The following is a 13,638-nucleotide window of genomic DNA, read 5'->3' as shown; positions in this document are numbered from 1 at the left end:
TGTACAAATACGTGCGTACATTTAAATATATGTAATTACAATATACACATGCATTGTGCATACATTAAAAAAATTTATATGAGTAAAGTTATTAAAATTTGTTTTAAAATTATTCTAAGGTATATGAAACTCGACCTCATATTTTTTTTTAGAAAGCAAACGATAATTTTATTTGGAATTTCTAAATATTTATTCCACACATAAAATTTACCGTTTTTCTTACTATTTAAAAAATTTCTATGAATCATGCATTATGTTATAAAAAAAATAAATCTGTATTGTCAAACATTTCATGAAAATACCTGAAAATAATTTTTTATTCAGAGAATTTCAAAATGATATAGAACAATTAAAGCTGTAAACTAAATTTAAATATCGTTTGATTTTGTCATTTAACTTGCTTGAGTCATTAAAAGTTAACTTACATGCATTTTATTTATTGCATTGTACACATATTTAGACATAAATGTAATGTACATATGTATACTTGTAATGTATGTACGCATGTACAATGTATGTACATACATTCATGTATTGTACGTGCATATATAGTACATATGGATATGCATACATGGAACATAGGTGTATTGTACATGTGTGGATACATTCATTGTACATATATACACTGCACCATATGCATAGATAGGGATAGCATGCATGTACACATGTAAAATTTGTACGAAAGAATTATGCCCAATATATTTATGCACATACGTACTGTATATGCACACACATATGTACATTATATGAACCATATATGTTCATTTCATCATATGTACATTATATGAATATACATCTGTACGCTATATGTATATACATCTGTACGCTATATGAATATACATCTGTACAATATATGCATCTCAAATGTGTGTATGTACGTTATGCATGTCGAATGGATGTATGAATATATGTGAAATATAAATACGCCCAATGTACGTACAATAGTTCACAAATGTATTATGCATATTTGGATACTTACATTGAGCATGAACATATTATGTACATGTACATAAATACACTGGACATGCATATCATGTACATGTATACATACATATATTGTAAATCCTACAGATATACCTATATTGTACATGCATACATATATTGTACTGTTCATAAATAAATTGCACATACATGCATAGGACATACATTGTACAGATAATGTATGTATGTTCGTACAAACACAAGTACTTGTATATACATGCGTACATGAACATAGATATACATTTTACATACACAAATATTTGCATAAAATGCATATATTCATTGTGTATAAATGTACATGCCTACATTGTTTGTACATACATACGTAATTATTATCTATATACATACGTACATATATTTTATACCTACAATATAAGTGTATGTACATGTGTGTGATACTAAAATGTCTGAACATATGCACTAGATAAAATCATATGTACAAACATTTCAGTTACATTCATTTGTACGTATACAAATACGTACAAAATGCAGTACATGTTAATACGTGCAAAATGTATCATTATAAAATACATTCTACTATCTACTGTAAAATATAATCATTTATAAGAATACAATAGTCCTGTAATCGTGTAATTAGATTACATGTAATCATAATTACATGTAATCAAATTACATGTAATCATATATTTTGATTACTTGTAATCATAATTACTTGTAATCGTTTTTGTTGTGATTACTTGTAATCGCAATTACTTGGAATCATGATTACAAGTAATTGATTACTGTAATCAAAATTGTAATCATGATTACAGCTGTAATCAAAATTTTTTGATAATTGTAATCATGATTACAAGTAATTGATTACTGTAATCGACTATGTAATCATGATTACAGCTGTAATCAAACTTTGTAATCACGATTACAAGTAATTGATTACTGTAATCAATATTGTAATCATGATTACAGCTGTAATCAAAATTTTTGAAAATTGTAATCATGATTACAAGTAATTGATTACTGTAATCAAAAAATGTAATCGATTACATTTTTGGCCAACTCTGGTGCAAGGTCGGAGCTATGTGGGATATCACAAACCTCAAAGGAATCGTGTTCCACCATCACAATACGAGTTCGCACACCTCTTTAAAAGCATGTGCGAAATTTTTGGAGCTTGGTTGAGAAGTGACATTCCATTACTCATATAGTTCGGATTTAGCACTATCTGGTTAGCATTTATTTCCAAGTTTACAAATCTTTTTAAATGGAAAATATTTCAATGATAGTGTTGACATCAAAAACACTTGATTATTAGGATCAGGGAGCACAAGATGTTGTCAGAGAGATGACAAAAAGTCATCGAACAGAATAAAAGATACTTAACCAATTAAAGTTCATTTTTGGTAGAAAAAAGTGAGTTTCATATCCCACTAAAAAACTGAAATTACTTTCTTACCAATTCAATGGAATTGAAATGTAATTTATTGTATAATTTACCCATTATTATTGAGAACTATTAGTATGTGTTTAAATAACTTTTCTTATTACTGATTAAAGAATTATCGGGAAAACCTACCTAGCTTTAGACTCGCAAGCATCCCTACCTCGTCTCCCAACTTAATTTTGTGATCCATAATTTAAAAATTTCCTCAATAAGGAGCTTTTATGACAATAATCCTAAGAATTATCTATTATAACATTCGAAAAAATTTTACTTGTATACTTGATTTTAATTTTTCGAATTAACTTTGGACAAGAGCTAATGGAGAATTGGCGAAGTTCTGGTATTCATCTTTAAGGATCCGAGGTGAATAATGATGCTCTACAATGACACAATTTATTTCGTAAAGCAAATGAGCAACTATATTTCTACTTCATATTGCTAATTTTTGTTTTCAAGTGAGAAGTTACAGGAAATAAATATAACTAGTGGGTTGCGCCCCCTGCTCGTTAACGCTCGCCAATCCCCGAAAATTGCTACGCAATCTTATATGGTTTGCTTCGCAAACCAAGCTCGCTTCACTCGCTATTAACTTAGGTACATTGCGAATGCACAAAATTCTACAAATTCAAAACAATCATTTAAATCCATATAACAACTTTTTTAAAAAAAATTACATCTTTTTAGTAAATACTAAGTAATTAAGATAAATTTGAATTCAAATAAATGCCATGTAATTCGTTAAACCTATTAGAAATGTGCTATAGTATAAAATCTTAAAGCGTAACAGCACGACTGAGACTCATTTTTCAATGAATAACTAATAACAATAATAAAACAAATAAATTCGTGATATAAATCAAAAATCGTCAAATAAATTCGTAATATATAAATTCGTGAAAAAAAGAGCTTTTGACAAAATACTAAAGTAGAGATCTAACGACAAAGACTACTCACTTCTGCCTAGCTTAATAGTATGAGATTGCCGCAGCTGATAGGGTGAATTTCGGAAGAGATCACATTTGATGAGAATGCTCTCTCTGGTTATTTCAGTTTCCGTTTTTAAAAGTGCTATATGTTGAGCCACATCAGCCAGATTTGGCATGTGACATTTTTAGTGGCAAACATTGGTCGATTTTCTAGAGTTGCCATTCGGGGAGTTGTAATGAGGCTCTTTTTTGTCGCCGTGTAAGAGAAATATATATATAAATAATTGAGTTTGTGCAAACGATAAATAAAATAAAGAGCAAATGTTTCAATTTAAACAATGATGTTACGATAGCAATTTTTATTTTTATTTGAAACAATATATCGATATTTTAGCTAACTTTATTTACATGACTGTTTCTAGTGAATGACTTCTTCTGTATTTTTTTCTGACGATATAGGCTTTTCTTTTACTTGCTCTTCATTGGCGACAATCTCGTCATTTTTGATTTTTACGTGAGACATGTCAATGCCTATGAACAATTAAAACCAATTTACAGTCTTAAATGAATGATTGGAAGCCAGTAATATATGATTATGAATTATACAAGTTTTTTATGGACTGTATCAGTACACTGCGAAAGGAAGTCAAATTTACCAGAGTATGGTAAAGTATGTTGTGTTTTTGACTCTAAGGGAACACTAATAACTTCGGTAATTTTACAGAAGTGCTTTGGTAAAGAGTTTAGTAAAATTTACAATAAAATATGGTTTTATAATAAGTGATAAAATTTGGTATACGTGGCAAAATTTGGCAATTTTATCATGATACCTAAGAGCATGCAAAAAAATCCATTTATTCGATAAAATTTACTTTTCAGTTTTGTATTTTTTTTTTTATAAAACTATAGTTTTGAAAACGGTTTTAGGTAACGGTTTATAGTGGTTTCCGGTTAACAAGAAAATTACAAATGGCTTAAATGCAGTATATTTTGGTTTTGTTAGCCAAACGTATGACTTTTTTTTTACCAGAAATGTCAATATCATGCAGAGCGTTAATTTACCAGAATTTTTTTCTCCATGAAAGTACTAGATTATATTCCAGATAATGTCTTATTTATAGATAGATTAGCCCAAAACATCCTATTCAGGAAAACAGAACAGTTTAGGGAGCATATTTTTCTTCTGAGGTCACTGAAGAAAAATTATTAAAAAATAAGAATTAAAAAAAGTATTATGTGTCTAATCTACACAAAACAAAGGTCTCTTGGTTCAATTTTCGTTATTCGATAATGAAACTATGTCATACAATTTAAAAGTATATTATTATTTAAAATATTTTGCAAATGAATCAAAAATATCTTACAATTCGTGTTAATACTTTTTTTTGTAACTGAATCATATCAAGATTTTTTTCTTCGTTTATGTTTATTGAAAAAGTAATTATACAACTCATAAGTTTAGCATAAATGTAATGATATCACTGCTTGATGAATAAGTTTTTTAGTTCCGGTGTATTAAAGCTTTAATTCGTCGATATTTAACTGCAAACATTATTGCCTAATGTTTTACAATGTTCTCATAAGAAAACTATACATTTTCAGCTGTATTAGACTGTAAAACTTTTGTTGATTTTGCTTGCTCTTTATTATTTCTATTAGTAATTTCAAGAAAAATGACATGCATTTAATTTTTTAAATGAAAATAACTGAATACTATGCTTTATTCGTAAAATCAATGCAGCAAAATACGTACTGAACAACACTATCAAGTCATGCACAAAACTTTAAGTCAAATACCGACACAAATATTAAAGCTAAAATGATTCCAATGTCTTGTTTATTTATTATTTATTGCCCTTCCCAGTGACTTTACGTTATTAGATTTATCAAAACACGATTTGGGTAGCACCGTATTCTTTTGCTCAATCAAATTCATTTGTTCTCCACATTTAGGGCATACATACGTTGTCGAAAATAAATTATGATTCCTGCACCATTCAATCATCGCTCTCTACCATTCGCATTCAATAAAATTGAGAATTCCTCGTTCATTCTCTCGCCATTTTCACCGGGTGCAGTACAAAAATAAATAAATAAATAAAATAATGAAATAATAACGGTAATAAATGAAATAATGGTTAAAAAATGAAATAATAACGATGATTCTAACAGCAAGAGATCAGAAGCATAAATGGCGAAAAAATAAACCCTTTTACCTCTTTTCAAATGAAATTCAACTGTCGCGTAGATATACATATCAAATAAGCAATCAAGTTTAAGAATTTTGTTGGTGTGATCGAACGCTCAAAATAATCTCCTCGAAATATCTTCCGGAAACCTAGTTTAGTAAGATTTCAAAAACTTGCTTGGCGTGATTTAGAAAAATCGCCACGGGATGGGCCGTTCTGGGATCCATTCAATACAGAAAAACGCACAAATACTGTCAAGCAGTAAATATTTATACTTACGGATTCTTTAGAAGTTTTTTAGTTTAGAAGAATAAGTTTTCAATGTTTACTTTATAAGAAAAACTGTCTTTTTTAATGTCAGGCTTATTCAAAAAATTTACTTGAAATCGGTCGAAAACTTTTCACCCAAATTTAATGTCAAGTATTAAGAAAAACACGGGAAAAGTTATTAAAAGTATTAAGAATAACAATTAGAACAAAAATTTACTACCTTATCCTAAAAGGAGTTAAAAATAATTTTGGTATTTTTCGGCAAGCGAAAAATATTCGAAAAATTCCCTTTCGGCAAATTTTCATTTAATTTTTTTTTGTTGAAAAAAACAGTTGAAAAGTATTTTATTTTATAACCGTCGTTGAACAGCCGACCCAATTTCATGGGTTTACGACTACTTACGTTCAACTCCGTAGCCTTGTAATTTTGAACCAATCCAGAAGACAAGGAAACTCCTGGATCAGTACCCCCAGAGGTATTGATTTGTTGTGGGAACATGGAGGACTTTGAGACTCGACAGATTTAACGTGCATCAGTCACCATTTAATACACGGGGAGTCTTCGGCTGGCGAGGATCGAACCCACGACCTCTTGGATATGGGCCCAGCGCCCTACCGACCAGGCTATCCCGGCCTGTTGAAAAGTATTGTAACTTTTTTTAATTATTGTTTTTTGTTTCATTTTATTTATGAGAAATAAATTAAAAATAAAACAAAAGGGTGGATACTAGAATAGCCCACAACGTGGCGACTTGTTGAAATCTCGCCAAACTAGGTTTCTGGAAGATATTTCGGGGAAATATGTTTCCAACTTATTGCACGAAATGTTTTTAATTTTATTTTATAAAGAATACTTTATCAAATTTGTAATAATTTAAATTGTTTTTTAATAATAAAAAAAACAACAACGTTGATCTAAGTTATAACCGCCAACATAGCGAGATTTTAAAAATTCGCCAAGTGGTGGGCTATTCCAGAGTTTTACCAAAAGAAACTAAACAACTGTGTGTTGCATTGCTGAAGAATTGCCCATTGACGGTGAATCGCTGACGCACAGAATGTACCCAGCCCTTTTCTAGCTCAAGTACCTATTTTTCGATAACGCAAATCTTTGGAACAATTACTATAAATAACTCTAACTTAACTTAAGACATTGCATTTAAATTTTGAAAATACTGCTTTAATTGCTCATTCATGAACTAGTGTAAAATGTTACAGATAATAAATTCTATATAATTTTGCATTCATAGATACCTAAACAAATTTTATTTCGATACATACATTAACTGTAAAGGTTTTTAATTAATTTTTAATTAATACTTCTTTAAAATTTCTAAATAAAATTTAAATGGAACATCATACCTAAGGATTCAATATCAAAAATGGTCTTTTCAGCCTCATCGTACATTCCATAAAGTCGGAGACGTTTAACAGCTCTTTGTCCCAGTATTTTCAATTTTTCTTGCATACATTTTTCAGAATCATTTTCCATCATTGTGCTTGCTTTTGAATATGCATTTTCTTCAGAATTATTGCTTTTCAGATACATACTTCCTTTTAAACTTCATAGTATCTCTTTTGATATTTATTGTGGAACATATTTGCTGATTGCAAATTCATTTTTTTTTAAATTTTAAGATTTATTAACCAAATTTTCGCGTGAGAATATCTCGCTAAAACTACAGTTACAATTTCCATTTGTATATTATCCGCACTTTCTTGTCTTTTGATTACAAAAATCGACATACATGGAGATAAAAAAATGCTCGTAAAATTACCGTGCTGGTAAAAAAATTATAATATTGATTGATAAATTGTTGGAAGTTTATATGGTCCGTGGACCGATTCTTAGACTTTTTTTTTGGAAACCCTACATTCATTTTTTTTAAAATTTTGAGATTTAACCAAATTTTCGCGTTAGAATTTCTCGATAAAACTACGGTTACAACTTTTGTTTATACATTATCTAGTTTTTTTACCTTTCTTCTTTGTCTCATGAATGCAAAATCGACAAACATGGAGAAAAAAAAATGCTGGTAAAATTACCATGTTGGTAAAAAACCATAATTGTTGGTAAAAAACAGAAAGAAAATAATGTATGAGAGACAATAATATAATAATAAGATAAATGATATTGAATATGAATAAGTAATGAGAAATGCATGTTTTTTAAAAAAGAAGTTTTACTTAGATTTTATTTTTGCACTGAAATCTTATCCGCATGAATATTGTTCTTATTGCAAAAGTAGGAGTAAAATACTTAAAAGATTCAAAATTTTACCACCCATTTTTTCAGCATAAAAAGTTCCTTAAAATCATACTGAATTCTCTAACGTTATCTTACCATGCTAAGAAATTAATAAAGGAAAGAAAGGAATACAAAGCCTAATGGTTCCATGAAATTTCTAGTAAAATCTGAAAGTAGTTTTTGAAGATAAGCATTATATGACAAAGACGAAAGTTTATTGACCTATAAAACTGAATTCCATCTAAGGATAAGCGTAAATGCTGAAAATTAATTTTTTGGAAGCTTGAACCAATGTTAAATCTTTTGTCGCATCTTACAAGGATCTTAAAATAATGCTATAACAACGTTGGTCTATAATAATCGAAAACTATAAGAATAAATGTCAAGCGTTTTATTTAACGTTTGGGGTTAACAGTTTGTATTAGAAGTTATGTTACCAATTTCAGTTCTTAACGGTCACAGTCTTTGATCATCCTACTTAACACGATAGTTGAAGGAACAGAGTTGTTATAATCTTATAAAAGGAAAGGGAACTCGAGAAAAATGTGTGGTAGAGATCGGGATCATTGAGAAATTTCCTTTTTAAGTGTAAAGACACAAAAATTATGATACTGTACGTAGCGTTTCATTCTGGTTTTCTTTTTTTTTGTCACCAAATATTTTTACCTTCAAAAAAACTGCAGTATTAATTTTATTAAAATAATAACAAGAGAAAATAATTTGGTATTGATTGCAGATTATCTCCTTAAACTAGAGTTTTAAATAAATCAAAGCGCATTTCGTGAACTGTGTTTAACAAAGAAATAGAAATCGAATGTTCCTGCAGAGTTATACCAATTAGTTACTAATGTATGTTGTTTCAATCTTACTTTCTGCTAGGAAGTTCTAGAGATAAAACTCATACGAAACCTACGGGGTTGTGTAAGATTTCATTTCTATGAGGAAACTGCCAAACAGCGCTATTGAGCAGACTACGGTGATTGCCTATATAGAGTTATGATGATTTATTTGTGAGGTATGTGAAAAGAGTAAAACGTAAATTAGTTTCGAAAAAAATATGCATAAATAAACAAAAAAAGGTTTCAGACTTTATTGATTATGAGGTTAAGAATAGTTATTTATCCAAAGATAATTCCTTGCGAAAGATAACTTTTAGTTAATATTTATTGTTTTTTATTATTTTATTCAATAATAGTCGAAAAACTTTTGAATTGTAAGGTGTAAAATCTTTTATATCATTTTAGGGAATGTAGTTCCACATGAAAAAGTACAGAAGTCGAGAAAAATCGGTCGAATAGTTACTAAGATATTGAATTTCAAAAATGGCACTTAAAAATCGATTTCGCAGGAACTATTTGACCAATTTCGCTCATATTTTGCATTATGCCATGCAAAATTACATTTTTTAAAGTGATTCAAACTTGTATACCCTACAATTCAAATTTTTTTTTCGTATTGAACAAAATAATAAAAAATAATAAGTATTTACTGAAAGTTATTTTTTGCATGGAATTATCTTCGGGTAAACAAATGTTATAATTATGTGCAATTCGCTAAAAATGTTCTTGAGATATATCTAAATACGAAAAAGGTAAAATTAACTTTATGGGGTCCAAACTTTGGATTACTCTCCTGACCAAACTATTCTGGCCATATTTTCCTGATTCCGGTTACCCCCTATATTTTGGTTTTCAGAAATCTGAATCCGTCGAAAATTTGCATGTTTATTTAGAGAAAGCATGCTTTCGGATCTGATTTCGTAACTTTAAATATCGTCTGCACTTATTAGTTAGAGTATGTTTGAGGTCACCCCTTCAAGCCATTAAAATTATTCCTAAAATGTGAAAATCCGATGATTAGATCAAAATTCAAAGTGATAAATTTTTTTTGGAGCACTGTACATATTACGTAAACATACAATAAGTTGTTATAGATCATATTATATTAACAAAGCAAAGACTGTCTTACAATGCTAATGCTCAGAACTTTTAACAGAGAGCCAGGCAAACAACCTGGATTTATATAGATATAGTTATTGAAAACATGTACAAGAACTCCTTGCTTCCTGCTTACTCCGCTCTCCAACTCCCATGCCATTATTTTTCTTAAAATTCATATTTTATTATAATTTATTTCATTTATAATTTATTTTATTAATAATTTATTTTATTTATGATTTATTTTATTTATAATTTATTTTATTTATTTCCAAAAATAAGGAATAGTTTGTTTATAAAATATACAATTATTATAATTTTATCTAAGAACATTTCGTTAATGTGTTAATCATAACGAAAGTAACGATTATTAAGATTTGAAAAATAATAAAAGGGATTTGAAAAAAAAATGAGATTTAGAAGTATACAATGACACAGTGATGAGTAATTTTTCTTATATCTATATATAAATCTCCAATATGATGTCAGAAAATTGGCTGATTTTTTTTTTTTTTTGGTCTTCGGCAACGATATGGAAATAATTCATGTTTCAATTGTAAGAGGCAAGCATCAGCATGATATTATTTGTAATGCGATACTTGTAAGAAACGTAGTGCGGGTATCTCGAACCTGTATGGTAATTGAAATGTGCCATTTGTTTACGTTAGCAACTATTCTTTTCAATTCCATTTCGCGCAACTTAAGGCTGTCAAGTATCAGTTCTATTAAGTGGCACATTCTATATTCTTACGCAAAATTTCGTTCACAACGATTTCAATTCTTTCACAATATATTTGTTACTTAACACAAAGACAGGCGTGGAGAGATAGAGAACATAAACAAACTAATAATGCATCGAAGTTGCCAGGTACATAAAATAAAAATATAACATAGTTAAAATAAAATACATAAACAAATAATAAATCTAGTTCAAGTAAAAGATGTAGACGAGTAAGAATCATATTTCAACAAATTCGATGTGCGATACAGAGCTGAGTTTAAATAACTTCACGTTAATTTGCATTCTTATTTATGTGGAAAAAATTAGTTCAACTTTAACACGCCAATTTGCTTATCAAAGATAAGTTGGCGCTGACATCATAGGTCAGTGAGGGTATCATTGATTTTCTTCTACCTGAAGTGCAAGTACCTAATTGGGTACTTGCAACTTGAAAAGAAGAAGATCAATAATACCCACACATGTGACCTATGACGTTCCCAAATACCCAATTGGGTACTTGCAACTTGAGAAGTGAAGTGATAAAGCTTAACTATGTGAATTAAATCAGATTTAATTGGACACCTGTAAGTGAAGTCACGCACGTATGACAAATTGGCTTTTGAATTGACAAATGGCACTGTGGCGTAACTACCATTACTGAAATTGAATATCAATTCACTAGTATATAAGACATGCTAACTTGATTCAATCATGAGGTACCTTTTGATAGATGAAGGTTGGCATTCTCGATAACTCCGCCCCCCACATTGGTGACTTACGGACGTGATGCGAACACGCTTATCTTGACAGTAACGCCCACTTCGATCTGGTAACGCCTACTTCGATAGATGGTCCACATTGAACAGTTGACTTGCTACTTGTGACTGCGACATTATCTACCTCCTCGCGCTCTTGCTGCTCAGTCTCGTCTCAATCATACACAACATCAGCCTGCATATACTCGACTGCTAAAGGCAACACAGGAGCGACTACGACCGTGAAGTTAATACACCTCTCATATTCAGCACTCAAAAAACCCGGTGACCTTAATCCAGCTCTCTAGGTCTTTCACAAGTACAGCAACTAGTGGTATCCGTTCATCGAATTCTATCACTGATAAAAATTCTGGTGGGAGAGTTCTGTGGCGTAGCTACCACTACGAAAATTGAATATTAATTCACTAGTATATAAGACATGCTAACTTGATTCGATCATGAGGTACCCTTTGATAGATGAAGGTTGGCTTTGTCGATAACTCCGCCCCCCATAGCACGATTTATCCACGATGACGTCACTTGCAAGTATTCATTTGATATGAATGTGGGGCTTTATTGGCTCAAGACCCCAAAAAAGGACATGCTGCGTAGATCTTGAGTAACTCAAAATCTATTCAGGCCTGTATATGGGGTGGGGTGTAGAATCGGGGACTCTTGGTTTGGAAACAAATTTCCATTATACCATATTGCTGAAACCTCGTTTCTGGTTGTTTTCATTTATGCCACCTTCGAGTTACCACAACTTTTGTTTATCCTTATGCGATTTGTTCTTGGCTTATTTTCATATACATATTGTTTTTTTTAAAATTTTAACCTCCGTTGTTCTCTTACCATTATTTGCAAGAAAAATGTCTGAAAAAATAAATAAGGATTTTTCTTTTAAATAAAACAAAAGGGTTATATTCGAAATATTTTTACATTTTTTTTAGTTATTTTATTCCGATGTTTGTGTATGTCTGTTAATAAAGTAACACCATTATTAAGTGTTAAAACATTTATTTTACTGTTTTAGATGTTTTGAAAAGATTTGAAGAAAAAAAGTATTACTTTTTGGCGTCGATCTTGGAGTTAAAAAATCGCTAAACATAAGAGAGGCACCCTATTGTAAACTAGGTCTTGTAGGTCTTGTAGAGACCCAAGGCATTATAGGGAATTACAGCCATAAGGAAATTATTTATTTAGACTTTTTTGGACTAGCCAAATTCTACTTATTCGGACTTTTTCTTTATTTTTCTAGATTAGATAGTGTATTTTTTTAAAGTTTTTTTTACGTAGGTGCATATTTAATTTGTGCGCCGAAATTAAAATAAAAGCGAGTTAAAGTAAATTTGAGCTATTTAAGTTGACAAATTACTATAGTTTTGTTTGATTTCATTAAACTAGCTGGAAACTTCGAAATAATTAGTAAAGTACGAAAATGCAAACAGTATCGTATACAACTTGTTGTTACGTTTACTTTTCCGATATCCAGTCGTCTGGCTTAATATAAAGTAAGGTTTTTTCATAATAAGAAATTTCTTGACTCCAAAGGAAGAAAATTTTTTTCATCTTCTTCTTAGACTGGTCCCTAAGGCTATCCTAAAAGCTAAGTGCATTTTCTTCAAATAAAAATATATAGATTGATTCCATCTTAGAACATATCCAAGTTGAATTGTTTGAGAAAAGTACTGCTTGAGTGATGTAAGTAGTGTAACTAGTTTGAGCTATAATTTTATTTCCATTCTCTCCTCCTATCGATGAAAATGAAAAGCGTTCGCAAATTAGGGAAAAAGACTTAATGAAAAACTTTGTTTCAGTAAAACATTTAAAAATTTTCTTTTTTAAAGTGATTGATTTGTTACTTAGAGAAGTCTGTGGAAGAATTTTAACCCTTTGCATTTGCTATGGTTTTAAATAAGGTTCAGATTTTTCTAAAAACTTTCTAAGCATTAGTAGGTATATTCTTAAATACATTGATATATCAATACAATTTTATATTTAATGAAAATTTTAAGCAATAAAAATTTCTCTAAATTTAGAAAATTATTTTAGAGAATTTAAATTTTAAATTAAACTGTAAGGTGATTAAGATTTATCAATCCATTGTTTTTATCAACTTATGTTAGCGATAAAAAATAAGATAAATAAATAACTTTTTACTCTCAAGCATTTACTTTGTAAAAGAACATTATAATCTCATAACATAGGG

At 29.7% G+C, this 13,638-nt stretch overlaps 1 long non-coding RNA gene across 1 annotated transcript; it reads right to left on the bottom strand.

Annotated features, from left to right (window-relative positions):
* Positions 1–3,657: 3,657 nt before the first annotated feature.
* LOC147804071 (uncharacterized) lies at positions 3,658–7,452 on the bottom strand. The gene is made up of 2 exons (XR_015428872.1): positions 7,131–7,452; positions 3,658–3,840 (listed from the first exon to the last, which is right to left on the bottom strand). It is a non-coding gene; the product is annotated as an uncharacterized LOC147804071 (long non-coding RNA).
* Positions 7,453–13,638: the final 6,186 nt, after the last annotated feature.

Source organism: Parasteatoda tepidariorum, chromosome 9 (genome assembly GCF_982258835.1).
Source record: "Parasteatoda tepidariorum strain Cologne lab strain chromosome 9, Ptep-v5.0, whole genome shotgun sequence".
NCBI lineage: Eukaryota > Metazoa > Arthropoda > Arachnida > Araneae > Theridiidae > Parasteatoda > Parasteatoda tepidariorum.
The sequence above is the reverse complement of the archived record's forward strand: the minus strand, read 5'-3'. Positions and strand labels throughout refer to the sequence as shown.